Raw genomic sequence first — 18089 nt, forward strand, 5'->3', positions numbered from 1 at the left:
CAACTCACACGCATACTGTATATAAATAACAATTGCACCACACATGTGAGGTATTGTCAGCTAGGGATGATCGAACTTTTGAAAAGTTCGGTTCGACCAGAACACCCGAATTTCCCAAAAGTTCGGTTCGGATTTCAGAACCCCATTGAAATCAATGGGACCCGAACTTCGGTAATCAAAAAACACAATTTTTAAGCCCTAAAACCCAATAAATGCCCCTAAAAAGTGCCTAGGGGTCTGGGTCATGCCCCATTAACTATTAATCACACAAAAAAAATTCTTAAAAATTGTCATTTTTGATAAAAAAAGCCAATTATTGAAAAAAAAAAAAGAGAGATTTTTTGATTTTGGATTTAGTATCCGGGGGGTCTATAAAGTGTACATGTGAAGTTTCAGCTCTGTAGCATGTCCAGAACCATGAAAAAAAAAAGATAATTTTTCAGTAGAACAGGGATGTGGGACCCTCCTTTAACAACTATATGATCTTTTTTTCTGGTTCTGGACATGCTACAGAGCTGAAACTTCACAGGTACACCTTTTAGACCCCCAGACACAAAATCATACAAAAAAGTTCTTAAAAATTGTAATTTTTGATAAAAAAGCCAATTATTGAAAAATTTAAAAAAAAAAGATTTTTTGATTTTTATTTATTAGTGTGAGGAAAGGGATATCTAGTGTAGTTGGAGTGCTCCTTTACACTTAAGTTAGCTTCAAAAATGTAGTTTCTGTAGGGAAAACTACTTTTTATGTAAATGATTTCATTAGCGCAAGCATATATTTCTGCTACTATCACACCTATATATGTCTAGGTGTGTATATAAATATATGTATGTGTGTATATACACCACTATACACAAGTTCAGATGTTTTGCCTGCCTCAAAAGAACCCCAAAAAATGCCAAAAAAACGCTAGCGTCAAAAAAAAAATGCCCAGGTGTGTTTTTGCTGGCATTTTTTGGGGGTTTTTGGAGGCAGGCAAAACATCAGAACTTGTGCACAGTACCACTATACACAAGTTCAGATGTTTTTCCTGACTGCAAAGAACCCAAAAAAATGCCTTCCATTAAACCGGCAAGGTGTTACAGCAGCGAAGCCAACCCCCTGAGCTGAAAGTTTTCTAATACAAACAATCTTTTTTTTTTATGGTTCTGGACATGCTACAGAGCTGAAACTTCACATGTACACTTTTTAGACCCACCAGATACTAAATCCAAAGTAAAAATCAAAAAATCTCTTTTTTTTTTTTTTTTTTTTTAATTTTTTCAATAATTGGCTTTTTTATCAAAAATGACAATTTTTAAGAACTTTTTTTGTGTGATTTTGTGTCTGGGGGGTCTAAAAGGTGTACCTGTGAAGTTTCAGCTCTGTAGCATGTCCAGAACCAGAAAAAAAAAGGATTGTATGTATTAGAAAACTTTCAGCTCAGGGGGTTAGCTTCTCTCCTCGGTTTTCACACCTTGCCGGTTTCAAAGCAGGCATTTTTTTGGGTTCTTTGCAGTCAGGAAAAACATCTGAACTTGTGTATAGTGGTACCGTGCACAAGTTCAGATGTTTTGCCTGCCTCCAAAACCCCCCAAAAAATGCCAGCAAAAACACACCTGGGCATTCTTTTTTTGACGCTAGCGTTTTTTTGGCATTTTTTGGGGTTCTTTTGAGGCAGACAAAACATCTGAACTTGTGTATAGTGGTATATATACACACATACATATATTTATATACACACCTAAACATATATAGGTGTGATAGTAGCAGAAATATATTACTGTAAATGATTTCATTAGCGCAAGCATATATTTCTGCTACTATCACACCTATATATGTCTAGGTGTGTATATAAATATATGGATGTGTGTATATACACCACTATACACAAGTTCAGATGTTTTGCCTGCCTCCAAAACCCCCCAAAAAATGCCAGCAAAAACACACCTGGGCATTTTATTTTGATGCTAGCGTTTTTTTGGCATTTTTTTGGGTTCTTTTGAGGCAGGCAAAACATCTGAACATGTGTATAGGGGGTATATATACACATATATGTCTGAATATATACCCCTAGACATATATAGGTGTGATAGTAGCAGAAATATATTACTGTAAATGATTTCATTAGCGCAAGCATTTATTTCTGCTATCACACCTATATATGTCTAGGGGTATATATTCAGACATATATGTGTATATATACCCCCTATACACATGTTCAGATGTCATGTCTGACATCAAACATGTCCTCAAAAAAGCACTGGCAGTGGCAGCCCCTGCAGCATAAAAAATGCTTGGCTGGTGAGAAGCCATATGGGTGTGCCGAAGCAATTCAGAGAAATGATCATTTCTCTATAGCGGTCACCCTGCTATGGAAGGGTTTTGTCACCCTGCCATAGCAGTCACTGCCAGTTAACCCTACACTACACTACGGTCCCCTTACACTTAACACTTTCCCTACAGAAACTAAATTTTTGAAGCTAACTTAAGTGTAAAGGAGCACTCTAACGACACTAGATATCCCTTTCCTCACACTAAAAATAGCTAAATGACACTTTTAAAGTAAAATTAACAGAACTGCTTCCACTCTCTTCCATGTCCAGTATAACAATGCTAGGAATATGGTGGGGGCGATCTTATATACTGGGGGGCGTATTCACTAATGATTGGTCCAGGGACCCCCTAGTCACTCCAATCACATTCCTAGCATTCTCCTGCCCCCTCAATTGGCTTTTGCTAATGGTTCTGGTCCAATCACGGGCTTTTAAAGCCCATTTCCTGAAGCATTGCATTTTGGGCGGTTCTGGTTGCCGAATTCCGAACTTTTTGGGCAAAATTCTAAATTCGGCCGAACCTCGAACACCCAATGTTCGGGCCGAACCGATGGTCGACCCGAACCGTTTGATCATCCCTAATTGCCACTAACGTCTGAGTGAGGGAAATCATTTTAGTGACAGAACGTCTCTAAACTGGTAACCTGTAAAGGCTTTTAAAGCGTCGCCTGTGGAGATTTATAGGTACTGTAGTTTGGTACCATTCTTCGGGAAAATGCAGTTTTAGAATGTGACATGTTTCATATCTATTTAATTGACATAACATCATCTTTTATATTTTTAACAAACAATTGTGTATTCTAATGGGTTTTTGCATTAAAATTCATGAAAGTGTATTTTTTCAAAAACATTTGCGTTTGAAAAACTGCTGCATAAATATCGTGTGACATTAAAATATGCAACACACACCATTTTATTCCCTAGAGTCTCTACTTTAAAAAAATACATATACTATTTAGGGGTTCTAACTTCTAAGCAGTTTTCTAGCAAAAAAATAAATAAACCACAGATTTTTACATGTATGAGAGAAATGTCAGAAATGGCCTGGAGTAAAGTGGTTAAAGCCACCTTCTTTATTAACTATGTTGAAACATTTATGTGATGTAAGTGTAAAGGTTTTGTGTTGTTTTTCACAATTTGAAAAGTTGATATATTTTTTCCTTATTCATTTTAGAAATTCATTCCATCAAATCCATCTCAGGGACGCTGCATTGGCCTGGTGCAATGACTGTAAACTTCAGTGTGGAAAACTCTCATACGTGTATCCGGTGTACCTCTGACTGGAGGCCATATGGCAGGTATGGTCAGACGATACCCAAAACTATGAGAAGTCAAATTCTTTACACCAATACAAATAGAGCCTTGCTTACCTAAGGTTTATATTTGTAATATATCACCTACATAATGTCACACGTACCACTACAGCGAAGACAAACACACAATCATTACACTGGATTGTGTTGTCAGCTCATCATGATGGATGATTGTTTCAAGAGCTCAAAAGACAGCAAAGGTAAAAACCAATGTTGCAGTTCAATTTTTATTATTTATCTTTATCTGCCACATAGTAAAAAATGGTGATTCATACCATCAGTTATGATTAGTGTTGAGCGAACACGGACTGTATTATTCGTGTTCGTACCGAATAATTGGATTTTTTGTAACCGAACACGGACACGGACACTTTACTGTATGTTCGGGTAAAAATCCGTGTTCGGTCGTTTTATTTCCGGGTTTTGCATGCGTTGGCGCTCTTTTCATGGCGGGCTTTCAACAGCCAATCAACAATCGTTTAACTGGTGTGCCTTAAGCCATCCCAGCCATGCCTGCAAATGTCTCAGTAGCTGTGATTGGCCGTCTGAAGCATGTGACCAAGTTTTTATAAGTTCCAGGCAGCCGCAGCGGCTTCATTCTGCTGCTTAGATCAGGGACAGAGCACACATACGTGCTGGCTGCTGATTAGGGAAAGACAGGCAGGGAAAACGAATTGGTGTCCGGATAGAATTGAGGGACAGGTCGGAGTGTTTAGGCAGGGCGAGTTGTAGGCATTTTAGGGATAGAGTCTGCTGAATTATAGGGTCAGTGTCTTCTACAAACTACAATCGATATTGCTGTGTGGGGGGTGGGGTCTGCACTCAATCCTGATCTACGATCTCTTCTCAATCCTGTTAGGGAGAGGCTGCTGCTGAATTTTAGGGTCAGAGTGTTCTACAAACTACAATCGATATTGCTGTGTGGGGTCTGCACTTAGTCCCGATCTACGATCTCTTCTCAATCCTGTTAGGGAGAGGCTGCTGCTGAATTTTAGGGAAACTGTGTTCTACAAACTACAATCGATATTGCTGTGTGGTGTGGGATAGAAGATAGGCAGGTGTCAGTGATCCACATCCATTTTTCTGTGTGTGAGCTGCAGTGAACACAATCTTTTTGGGCTGCAGTGAACACAATCTTTTTGGGGTGCAGTGAACAACATCCTTTTAGGGTGCAGTGAACACAATCTTTGTGGGGTGCAGTGAACAACATCCTTTTAGGGTGCAGTGAACACAATATTTTTGGGGTGCAGTGAACAACATCCTTTTTGGGGTGCAGTGAACAACATCCTTTTTGGGGTGCAGTGAACACAATCTTTTTGGGGTGCAGTGAACAAAATCCTTTGTGGGGTGCAGTGAACACAATCTTTGTGGGGTGCAGTGAACACAATCTTTTTGGGGTGCAGTGAACAACATCCTTTTTGGGGTGCAGTGAACACAATCTTTTTGGGGTGCAGTGAACAAAATCCTTTGTGGGGTGCAGTGAACACAATCTTTGTGGGGTGCAGTGAACAAAATCCTTTTTGGGGTGCAGTGAACAACATCCTTTTTGGGGTGCAGTGAACAAAATCCTTTTTGGGGTGCAGTGAACACAATCTTTTTGGGGTGCAGTGAACAAAATCCTTTGTGGGGTGCAGTGAACACAATCTTTGTGGGGTACAGTGAACAGAATCTTTGTGGGGTGCAGTGAACACAATCTTTGGGGGGGTACAGTGAACACAATCTTTTTGGGGTGCAGTGAACAAAATCGTTTTAGGGTGCAGTGAACAAAATCCTTTTTGGGGTGCAGTGAACACAATCTTTTTGGGGTGCACTGAACAAAATCCTTTGTAGGGTGCAGTAAACACAATCTTTGTGGGGTGCAGTGAACAAAATCCTTTTTGGGGTGCAGTGAACAACATCCTTTTTGGGGTGCAGTGAACAACATCCTTTTTGGGGTGCAGTGAACACAATCTTTTTGGGGTGCAGTGAACAAAATCCTTTGTGGGGTGCAGTGAACACAATCTTTGTGGGGTACAGTGAACAGAATCTTTGTGGGGTGCAGTGAACACAATCTTTGGGGGGTACAGTGAACACAATCTTTTTGGGGTGCAGTGAACAGAATCCTTTTAGGGTGCAGTGAACACAATCTTTGTGGGGTGCATTGAACAAAATCCTTTTTGGGGTGCAGTGAACACAATCTTTTTGGGGTGCAGTGAACCAAATCCTTTGTGAGGTGCAGTGAACACAATCTTTGTGGGGTGCAGTGAACAAAATCCTTTTTGGGGTGCAGTGAACAACATCCTTTTTGGGGTGCAGTGAACAAAATCCTTTTTGGGGTGCAGTGAACAACATCCTTTTTGGGGTGCAGTGAACAAAATCCTTTTAGGGTGCAGTGAACACAATCTTTGTGGGGTACAGTGAACAGAATCTTTGTGGGGTGCAGTGAACACAATCTTTGGGGGGTACAGTGAACACAATCTTTTTGGGGTGCAGTGAACAAAATCCTTTTAGGGTGCAGTGAACACAATCTTTGTGGGGTGCAGTGAACAAAATCATTTTTGGGGTGCAGTGAACACAATCTTTTTGGGGTGCAGTGAACAAAATCCTTTGTGGGGTGCAGTGAACACAATCTTTGTGGGGTGCAGTGAACACAATCTTTTTGGGGTGCAGTGAACAACATCCTTTTTGGGGTGCAGTGAACAACATCCTTTTTGGGGTGCAGTGAACAAAATCCTTTTAGGGTGCAGTGAACACAATCTTTGTGGGGTACAGTGAACACAATCTTTGTGGGGTGCAGTGAACACAATCTTTGTGGGGTACAGTGAACACAATCTCATACTTCTGAAGATTTGAGGGTGCTGCCTGTTCCATACTCCTCCTCCTACTCCTCAACCATCCTTTTAGGGGTACAAACAATAGTAATTGGGGCCTAGTGTGGTGGTGTACGTGTGAGATACATACACTTTCTTTTTGATCATATTTTCTATTCAGCTATTCAATTAAAACCTTTGGGGATCAATTAAATTGCGTGATAGTCTGTGTCGGTACGTGTGAGATCCACCTTTCCAAGTTTTTGGGGTTCATCTCATACTTCTGAAGATTTGAGGGTGCTGTTCCATACTCCTCCTCCTACTGCTCAACCATCCTTTTAGGGGTACAAACAATAGTAATTGGGGCCTAGTGTGGTGGTGTACGTGTGAGATACATACACTTTCTTTTTGATCATATTTTCTATTCCGCTATTCAATTAAAACCTTTGGGGATCAATTAAATTGCGTGATAGTCTGTGTCGGTACGTGTGAGATCCACCTTTCCAAGTTTTTGGGGTTCATCTCATACTTCTGAAGATTTGAGGGTGCTGCCTGTTCCATACTCCTCCTCCTACTCCTCAACCATCCTTTTAGGGGTACAAACAATAGTAATTGGGACCTAGTGTGGTGGTGTACGTGTGAGATACATACACTTTCTTTTTGATCATATTTTCTATTCCGCTATTCAATTAAAACCTTTGGGGATCAATTAAATTGCGTGATAGTCTGTGTCGGTACGTGTGAGATCCACCTTTCCAAGTTTTTGGGGTTCATCTCATACTTCTGAAGATTTGAGGGTGCTGCCTGTTCCATACTCCTCCTCCTCAACCATCCTTTTAGGGGTACAAACAATAGTAATTGGGGCCTAGTGTGGTGGTGTACGTGTGAGATACATACACTTTCTTTTTGATCATATTTTCTATTCCGCTATTCAATTAAAACCTTTGGGGATCAATTAAATTGCGTGATAGTCTGTGTCGGTACGTGTGAGATCCACCTTTCCAAGTTTTTGGGGTTCATCTCATACTTCTGAAGATTTGAGGGTGCTGCCTGTTCCATACTCCTCCTCCTACTCCTCATCCATCCTTTTAGGGGTACAAACAATAGTAATTGGGGCCTAGTGTTGTGGTGTACGTGTGAGATACATACACTTTCTTTTTGATCATATTTTCTATTCCGCTATTCAATTAAAACCTTTGGGGATCAATTAAATTGCGTGATAGTCTGTGTCGGTACGTGTGAGATCCACCTTTCCAAGTTTTTGGGGTTCATCTCATACTTCTGAAGATTTGAGGGTGCTGCCTGTTCCATACTCTTCCTCCTACTCTTCAACCATCCTTTTAGGGGTACAAACAATAGTAATTGGGGCCTAGTGTGGTGGTGTACGTGTGAGATACATACACTTTCTTTTTGATCATATTTTCTATTCAGCTATTCAATTAAAACCTTTGGGGATCAATTAAATTGCGTGATAGTCTCTGTCGGTACGTGTGAGATCCACCTTTCCAAGTTTTTGGGGTTCATCTCATACTTCTGAAGATTTGAGGGTGCTGCCTGTTCCATACTCCTCCTCCTACTCCTCATCCATCCTTTTAGGGGTACAAACAATAGTAATTGGGGCCTAGTGTGGTGGTGTACGTGTGAGATACATACACTTTCTTTTTGATCATTTTTTCTATTCCGCTATTCAATTAAAACCTTTGGGGATCAATTAAATTGCGTGATAGTCTGTGTCGGTACGTGTGAGATCCACCTTTCCAAGTTTTTGGGGTTCATCTCATACTTCTGAAGATTTGAGGGTGCTGCCTGTTCCATACTCCTCCTCCTACTCCTCATCCATCCTTTTAGGGGTACAAACAATAGTAATTGGGGCCTAGTGTGGTGGTGTACGTGTGAGATACATACACTTTCTTTTTGATCATATTTTCTATTCCGCTATTCAATTAAAACCTTTGGGGATCAATTAAATTGCGTGATAGTCTGTGTCGGTACGTGTGAGATCCACCTTTCCAAGTTTTTGGGGTTCATCTCATACTTCTGAAGATTTGAGGGTGCTGCCTGTTCCATACTCCTCCTCCTACTCCTCAACCATCCTTTTAGGGGTACAAACAATAGTAATTGGGGCCTAGTGTGGTGGTGTACGTGTGAGATACATACACTTTCTTTTTGATCATATTTTCTATTCCGCTATTCAATTAAAACCTTTGGGGATCAATTAAATTGCGTGATAGTCTGTGTCGGTACGTGTGAGATCCACCTTTCCAAGTTTTTGGGGTTCATCTCATACTTCTGAAGATTTGAGGGTGCTGCCTGTTCCATACTCCTCCTCCTACTGCTCAACCATCCTTTTAGGGGTACAAACAATAGTAATGGGGCCTAGTGGGGTGGTGTACGTGTGAGATACATACACTTTCTTTTTGATCATATTTTCTATTCCGCTATTCAATTAAAACCTTTGGGGATCAATTAAATTGCGTGATAGTCTGTGTCGGTACGTGTGAGATCCACCTTTCCAAGTTTTTGGGGTTCATCTCATACTTCTGAAGATTTGAGGGTGCTGTCTGTTCCATACTCCTCCTACTCCTCATCCATCCTTTTAGGGGTAGAAACAATAGTAATTGGGGCCTAGTGTGGTTGTGTACGTGTGAGATACATACACTTTTTTGGATCATATTTCCTATTCCGCTATTCAATAAAAACCTTTGAGGATCAATTGAATTGCGGGATAGTCTGTGTCGGTACGTGTGAGATCCACCTTTCCAAGTTTTTGAGGTTCATCTCATACTTCTGAAGATTTGAGGGTGCTGTTTGTTCCATACTCCTCCTACTCCTCATCCATCCTTTTAGGGGTAGAAACAATAGTAATTGGGGCCTAGTGTGGTTGTGTACGTGTGAGATACATACACTTTTTTGGATCATATTTCCTATTCCGCTATTCAATAAAAACCTTTGAGGATCAATTGAATTGCGGGATAGTCTGTGTCGGTACGTGTGAGATCCACCTTTCCAAGTTTTTGAGGTTCATCTCATACTTCTGAAGATTTGAGGGTGCTGTCTGTTCCATACTCCTCCTACTCCTCATCCATCCTTTTAGGGGTAGAAACAATAGTAATTGGGGCCTAGTGTGGTTGTGTACGTGTGAGATACTACACTTTTTTGGATCATATTTCCTATTCCGCAATTCAATAAAAACCTTTCTAGGGCAAGATCTTAAATTACAGAAATATGAGGAGACCGTCAAATAAGGGCCGTGGCCTGGGTCGTGGTGCTGCTGGTAGAGCTCCTGTTGCAAGGAGAGGACGTGGTCGATCTGTGCCAGCTACACGCACAAGTGAAACACCTTCCTCAAGTGTGAGTAGGCGACAGAACCTGCATCAGTATTTGGTAGGGCATCATACGCCTCTAGAAGTGATGAGGCCAGAACAAGTGGAGGCGATAGTATATTGGTTTGCTGCTGACAGTGCCTCCAGTTCCTTCACATTGTCTCCCACCCAGTCTACTGCAGAAAGGTCACATTTGGCACCTGCAGCCGATGTCCAACCGTCTTTCACCTCACCCCCTTGCAAATCAGGCAAGCAGTCTGAGCCCCAAGCCATACAGCAGTCTCTTCTTCTTTTTGATGACTCTGTCAGCAGGGTTTCCCAGGGCCATCCACCTAGCCCTGCCCCAGAAGTGGAAGAGATTGAGTGCAGCGATGCCCAACCACTTATTTCTCAAGATGAGTACATGCAAGGACCATCGCAGCACGTCTCCGATGATGACGAAACGCAGGTGCCAACTGCTGCGGCGTTCAGCATTGTGGAGACCGACAAGGAGGGCAGGGGTGAAGACTGGGTGGAAGATAATGTGGAGGACGATGAGGTCCTCGACCCCACATGGAATGAACGTCATGCAGGTGACCTGAGTAGTTTGGAGGAAGAGGTGGTGGTTGCACAGAGCCACCAGCACAGCAGAAGAGGGAGCAGGGTGCAGAAGCGGAGCGGCCGTGCCCTAGACACTACGCCCGCTACTGCCCAACGCAGCAAGGGAACGAGCGCACCAAAGTCAGCTCAAAGGAGTTCTCCAGCGTGGAAGTTCTTTAGAAAATGTGCTGATGACAGGACACGAGTGGTTTGCACCCTGTGCAATCAGAGCTTGAAGCGAGGCATAAACCTTCTCAACCTGAGCACAACCTGCATGATCAGGCATCTAAGTGCAAAGCACGAGCTGCAGTGGAGTACACACCTTCAAAACCAAGAAACGTCTCTGGCTCATCCTGCTTCCTCTTCTGCTGCAGTCTCGGCCGCTCCAGCCACATCTGTAGTGATACCGGCACCTGCCACCCCGCAAACAGACGATCTGTCAGCAACACCACCACCTGGGTCACCAACAACCATCTCCACAATGTCCCGTGGAAGCGTTCAGCTTTCCATCTCCCAAACACTTGAGAGGAAGAGGAAGTACCCCCCTACCCACCCGCGATCCCTGGCCCTGAATGCCAGCATTTCAAAATTATTGGCCTTTGAAATGCTGTCATTCCGTCTGGTGGAGACGCACAGTTTTTAAAACCAAACGCTGTCCCACAGTACGTCGTGCCCAGCCGCCACTACTTTTCCAGGCAAGCCATCCCTTCCCTGCACAACCAAGTGGGGGAAAAAATCAGGTGTGCACTGCGCAACGCCATCTGTGCCAAGGTCCACCTAACTACCGATACGTGGACCAGTAAGCACGGTCAGGGGCGTTATATCTCCCTAACGGCACACTGGGTAAATGCAGTGGCGGATGGGCCTGAGGCGGATAGCAATTTGGCGCATGTCCTTCCACCACCGAGGATTGCAGGGCGCTTCAGTTTGCCTCCTGTTCCTAACTCCTCCTACTCCGCTTCCTCATCCTCTACCGCCTCCTCATCCGGACAGCGTAACACCTTCACCACCAACTTCAGCACGGCCAGGGGTAAACGACAGCAGGCAGTTTTACAACTTGCCTGTTTGGGGGACAAACCACACACCGCGCAGGAGTTGTGGAGGGGCATGGAACAGCAGACAAATGAGTGGTTGCTGCCAGCGAGCCTCAAGCCCGGCCTGGGCGAAATCTCATAGCAGCTCTGGGCCTAGCCGGTTTGACGCACATCCCTTGCCTGGCGCATGTGCTGAATTTGGTGGTGCAGAGGTTCCTTAACCACTTTACCACCGGAGGATTTTCCTGCTAAAAGACCAGGGGTTATTTTGCGATTTTTTACTGCGTGACTTTAACGGACAATCGCGCGGTCGTGCGACGCTGTACCTAAACGAATTTCACGTCCTTTTTTTCCCACAAACAGAGCTTTCTTTTGGTGGTATTTGATCACCTGTGCGATTTTTTGATCACGCGCTATAAACAAAAAAAGAGCGTAATTTTTGCAAAAACAACAATATTTTTCACTTTTTTTTATATGAAATTCCCCCAAAAAAAAATGTAAAAATCAAAATTTTTTAAAATTTTCGGCCAATTTGTTTTACGCTACCTATGTTTGGTAAAAAAAATCGCAAAAAGCATATTTTGATTGGTTTGCGCAAAAGTTATCGCGTTTACTAACAAAGGGAAAGATTTTTGTCATTTTTGGTGTTTTTTTTTTTAACGAGTAATGGCAGCGATCTGCGATTTTTTTTGCGGTACTGCGACATTGCGGCGGACAGATCGGACCCTTGACTGACATTTTTGACACTTTTGGGGGTACCAGTGACATTACTGCAGTAATCAGTGCTATATATATGCACTGTTACTGCAAAAATGACACTGGCAGGGAAGGGGTTAACAGTATTGGACAGGGAGGGGTTAAGTGTGTCCTAGGGGCGTGATTCTAACTGTGTAGGGACATGGCTACTAGTGTAAAAACAAAGATCAACAGTTCTACATAGTAGAACTGTTTGATCTTCACTTTTACACAGGGAGAACTGACAGGTGGCTTGTTTACACAAGCCGCTCTGTCTTTCTCCCGCTGTAGCGGCGATCGTAGTGTGACCGGCGGACATCGGGTCCGCCAGTCACACTCCCGCACTCCTCCGTGAACGAGCCGAGGCGGGCGCGCGCCTCGGCGGGCGCGCGCCCGCCCGCTATTGGCTCTGGAAGGAGTGACAGGCGAGCGACGTAGACCTACGTCACTCTGCCTGGCCGGGGCCGACTGCCGCAGTAAATATACTGTGCGCAGTCGGCAAGCGGTTAAAAACTACCCCGATATGTCAGAGCTGCTGCAGAAAGTGCGGGCCGTTTGTGCGCACTTTCGGCGTTCTCACCCTGCTGTTGCTCGCCTGGCAGCGCTGCAGCGTAACTTCGGCCTTCCCGCTCACCGCCTCATATGTGACGTGCCCACAAGGTGGAACTCCACCTTGCACATGCTGGAAAGACTGTGCGAGCAGCAGCAGGCCATAGTGGAGTTTCAGCTGCAGCACGCACGAGTGAGTCGCTCTGCGGAACAGCACCACTTCACCACCAATAACTGGGCCTCCATGCGAGACCTGTGTGCCTTGTTGCGCTGTTTTGAGTACTCCACCAACATGGCCAGTGGCAATGACGTCGTTCTCAGCTTAACTATCCCACTTCTATGCCTCCTTGAAAAAACAATTCGGGCGATGATGGAAGAGGATGTGGCACAGGATGAGGAGGAGGAGGATGAAGAGGTAACATTTCCAAGGCTTTCAGGGCAGTCATTCGCAAGGGGCTCCGAGGGTGGGTTCCTGCACACACAAACGCCAGGGACACAATTGTCCAGCAGGGGCACAGTTCTGGAGGATGAGGAGGAGCTGGAGGAGGAGATGGAACCATGTTCACAGCAGGGTGGCACCCAGGCCAGCTCATGGCCATCACTGGTGCGTGGCTGGGGGGATACAGAGGACACGGACGATACACCTCCCACAGAGGACAGCCTTTCGTTGCCTCTGGGCAGCCTGGCACACATGAGCGATTACATGCTGCAGTGTCTCCATAACGACCGCCGAGTTGCCCACATTCTAACTTGTGCTGATTACTGGGTGGCCACGCTGCTGGATCCCCGTTACAAGGACAACGTACCGTCCTTAATTCACTCACTGGAGCGCGATCGCAAGATGCGCGGGTACAAGCGCACGCTGGTAGACGCCATGCTGCTGGCATTCCCATCTGACAGCGGGGCTGCAGTGGAAGCACAAGGCAGAGGAGGAGGAGGAGGTCGCCAACGCAACCAGGGCACCGCCAGCACCTCAGAAGGCAGGGTTAGCATGGCCGAAATGTGGAAAAGCTTTGTCAGCACGCCACAACAAACAGCAGCACCAGCAGCTCAGATGGAACGTCTTAGCAGGAGGCAGCATTTTACCAACATGGTGGAGCAGTATGTGTGCACACGCCTACATGTAGTGAATGACGGGTCTGCCCCCTTCAACTTCTGGGTCTCCAAATTGGGCACATGGCCTGAGCTTGCCCTTTACACCTTGGAGGTGCTGGCGTGCCCTGCAGCCAGTGTATTATCTGAACGGGTATTTAGCACGGCTGGGGGTGTTATAACAGACAAGCGCAGCCGCCTGTCCAGAGACAATGTGGACAAGCTCACGTTCATTAAAATGAACCAGGCATGGATCCCACGGGACTTTTCCGTACCTTATGCAGAATAGCAATGGATACCGACCTTACCCACCCATTGTTCCATTTTTGCTCTTTCTCACTCTTTTGGGGTGTACCCTCATTTAAAATTTGTGAAAAGAAGCAGTGTTGGCTACCTCGTCCTCCTCCTCAGGGCCAGATTAACGTAGGGGCTATTGGAGCTGCAGCTCCAGGCCCCTACCTTTTATATAGGCCCCGGGTTGGCCATATTCACTGTTACCGCTCTTCTGTCACTTGTAAACACAGAAGTCTGGCTTCTATGCTCGCTTCCCCAGGCAGCACCCTCAGAACCTCCCCACACAGCGCGAAGGCCGGACAAGGAGGGACAGTTGCCGATGCATGGATGTGTTTATGGGCTTCAGAGACAGCATCCCATGTTGAATTAGGCATGCATGGCTGCACCCTTCCTCCTCTGGGTGCATGCCAAGGCACGGCCCTTAAGGCCCTTCAAAATCCTCAGCACCAAGCCCATGATGCTCTTAATCCGGCCCTGGTCCTCCTCCACCGCCGCTTCCACCTACACCGCCCATAGGTGTGCGCAGCCTATTGCATTAAGGTGTGCACCCCAAAGTTGAAATACACATGCATGTGTTTGCCTACAGGTACATGGCCCCGATACATTACTCTCCCTGCTGGCAAAGAGAAATAGAGCAGAACAGGTCCGAGGGAGATCTTTCCCATCTCCTCACTGGCAATGCTATGTGCCCTAGGTGATTAGGGTGTGCCCAGGCACACCCGGCACACCCTGTGCGCACACCTATGTCACCGCCACATCCACCACCACCTCAACCTCCCTCCTACTCCATATGGGCCTCGTCCTTCAGAGATGAAGAAGAACATTGTTTTATTTTTCTGTTTTTTTTTTTGTTGTTTTAAGTTATTTCCCTATCCACATTTGTATGCAGAGCACTTGCCATACTCTTAATTACGTTTTGCTGCCATTTGCAGCACTCTAGCCCTTTCCTTTGGTGTTTTAGAGCCATTTTAGTGCCTTAAAGTTCGGGTCCCCATTGACTTTAATGGGGTTCGGTGTCCGGGAAAAGTTCGGTAAACGTCCGGGACACGGACCCCGGACCCGGACTTTTTTTTAAAGTTTGGCCGAACCCGTCGAACACGGACATCTAGCTGCAAAATGGGCTTGAAGAGGTTGTGGTGGAGAAACAGTAGTACACTGATCTTCCCAGCGAAAGCAGGGGGTGGGGGTCAGCACATGTCTAATCATTGGAGGACAGGCTGGCTGTTCTCTCAGTACAGCCAGAAAACCGACCAGGCTAAGATGGATGTGCTCTCATGAGTAGCTTGGTCAGTTTGAAACAAGGTTCACACATATGCAGAGATGTATAGTAACTAAGTAGAACCACTTCACTACTGTACTTAAGTACCGAAAGGCGGTATCTGTACTTTTCTAGAGTAGAATTTTTTTCTCCTACTTCCACTTTTACTTCACTACATTTTTTAGATGATTTCAATACTTCTACTCCGATATTTTTTTTTTTGTGCTGCATAATTACTCGTTACTATTATAAAAATTACCACTGCCAGAACAGTAGATGGCAGGTTTCATGAAGCTCAAAACATGTGTATTATCAGCGCATACGAAAATAAATGCTACTGTATGTATAAATAAAAGCTGCATTTGAAATAATAAAAAACAATATGATGTTCAAACTTTTGACTTCTTTCTTTAATAACTACAGTACTTGTACTTTTACTTTCAGTACTTGAGTAGCAATTTTTTTTTCAAAACTACTGGTACTTTTACTTTCAGTACTTGAGTAGCAAAATTTTTTAAAAAACTACTTGCAATACTTAAGTACAAAAAATGTTGAATACTTTAGTACTTCTACTCAAGTCACTTTTTGATCGAGCACTTCCACTTCTACTCAAGTCACTTTTTGATCGAGCACTTGTACTTTTACTCAAGTAGGGGTTTTGAATACTTTATACAACTCTGCACATATGTGGTGCAGGAAACGCAGTGATCTCTGTTCATTTCCCGCACTGCATTGCAATCACACTGTGTTTGCAATTTGCTTTGGATGTCAATGCAAAGGTAACGACACCCCAAACGCATCGCAAATACAGTGCGATTTGACTGCACCAGATTGTAAAGGTATAAAATGATCCACTGAATCATGTGTGAATTGCATATAAATCCAGTGCAGATCCTGTGTCATTTACCTGTGGGTTATATTATAAACCGGGACTTTAATAGGAGAGCAGGGCGACTGGCAGGATCACCAGTTATTTCACACAAAGGAAGCAATACAAAGAGAACGGATACTTTTTAACATAAGTACATGGTACAACAGACAGACATTAGAAATATGAAATGTTTGGGTAACATATTTTTCAATGGAAGGCGGTCTAATCACACGAGCATCCCTGGTCACTGCCTCCCTCCTGCCGACATTCAGCTGCTGCAAGATAAGACACAAAACATCAATTCCAGCTTATTTCCCTTACCCGCCATACTAATTGCTATCAGATTCCCCCCTCCCCTGCTGCCTGGTCCCCCCTTTGTGCCCCCCTCGCAGCACTAACCGTTCTGTCCTCCCCTCTCCCACTGGCAGCAGTGAGCTCTACAGGATGGAGAACAGGGAAAGGGCTGATAAATCTGTCATTTACCAGTCCCTTCCTTTTTGGTATTAATCACTTACTGTGTTTATTCATAAATCAAGCATAGTAAACTGTGTTTGCTATGCTCCAGTTTATGAATGAACAGGAGCCTCTATCTCCTGTTCATTCATCTGCAGTGCAGCTGAAGCTGCAGAAAAGAACTGAGGAATGTGTTTCCACAGTCCCTTTTTCTGTCCCAAAAGCAAGACTTCAGGGGTCTGTCTAGACTCCTTATATTCTACTAAAGACCCCCCTCCCAAACAGAGTTGTGAAAAAATTTAAATTAAAATTAATAATAAAATTATTTGTAAACAATAATTACAAAATTGTAAAAAATCAGACCACACCTAGTATGTAGCATAATTTAGCCACACCCACCGTTTGCTGCATAGCGCTGCAGGTCACAATCTCCATAGTAGGGGCCCATGATTCTGCTAAGGTCGCACAGCTTTAGTGCACTAGGCTGTATGCAGCTTTCCACTGTAAAGCCTTGTACACACGTACCGATCGTCGGCCGAACGATCGGCCGTCTTTTGTCCAGGGCTGTCGTGTCTGTTGAAAACTGCAAAAGACTGCACACGAATTTTGTCGGCCAACAACAGCCGACTGCAGAAGTGATGTCATGTGATGGTTAACTTTCCTTGTCTTTTTTCTTTTCTGAGCATGCCCAGTCTTGCTAATCTGCTGTCTGTTGGCCGAATTCTGTACTGACTGGCGAACAATCGGCCGTTCTGGTGTTGGCCAACAAAAATTTTAATGCCTGCACGACAGATTCTGTTCGGCCGAAAATGCGCTGTCGGAAGCATCATACTAACAAGCGGCCGAATATTTACGGCTGACAATCGGTACGTGTGTACGGGGCTTTATATTGGGGTCGATTTACTAAAGGCAAATCCACTGTGCACTACAAGTGCACTGCAAGATGCATGTGGAAGTGCAGTCGCTGTAGATCTGAGGAGAAGATCCGAAATGAGGGGAAGCTCTGCTAATTTCTATCATCCAATCATGTGCAAGCACTAATGCTTTTTGATTTTCCTTGCATGTCCCTCTCCGATCTACAGCGACTGCACTTCCAAATGCACTTGCAGTGCACAGTGGATTTGCCTTTAGTAAATCAACCCCATTTGTCTTTTCCATGTGTGACTGCATCTGTGTTCCTAGCACACATTTTGGGGTTGATATACTAAAGGCAGATATGCTGTTCAGTTTGCAAGGGAAGTTGCACTATGCAAGACAGTTTGAGACAGAGCTTAGTAAATATGATGAAGATTCTCTTTGCAAAGAATTCCCAATCACATGCTAGGAAAATTTAAAAAAACAACTTTTTTGTTTGCACATGATGGGCTGATGAAAGTCGGCAGAGCTTTACCTCATTCACTAAGCTCTAGGGAAAATTCCCTTGCAAAAAGTAACTTCCCTTGCAAAGTAAACAGCCTTTTGCCTTTAGTAAATCAAACTTTTTG

The sequence above is a fragment of the Pelophylax lessonae genome (genome assembly GCF_965119305.1).
Source record: "Pelophylax lessonae genome assembly, chromosome: 9".
Classification (NCBI taxonomy): domain Eukaryota; kingdom Metazoa; phylum Chordata; class Amphibia; order Anura; family Ranidae; genus Pelophylax; species Pelophylax lessonae.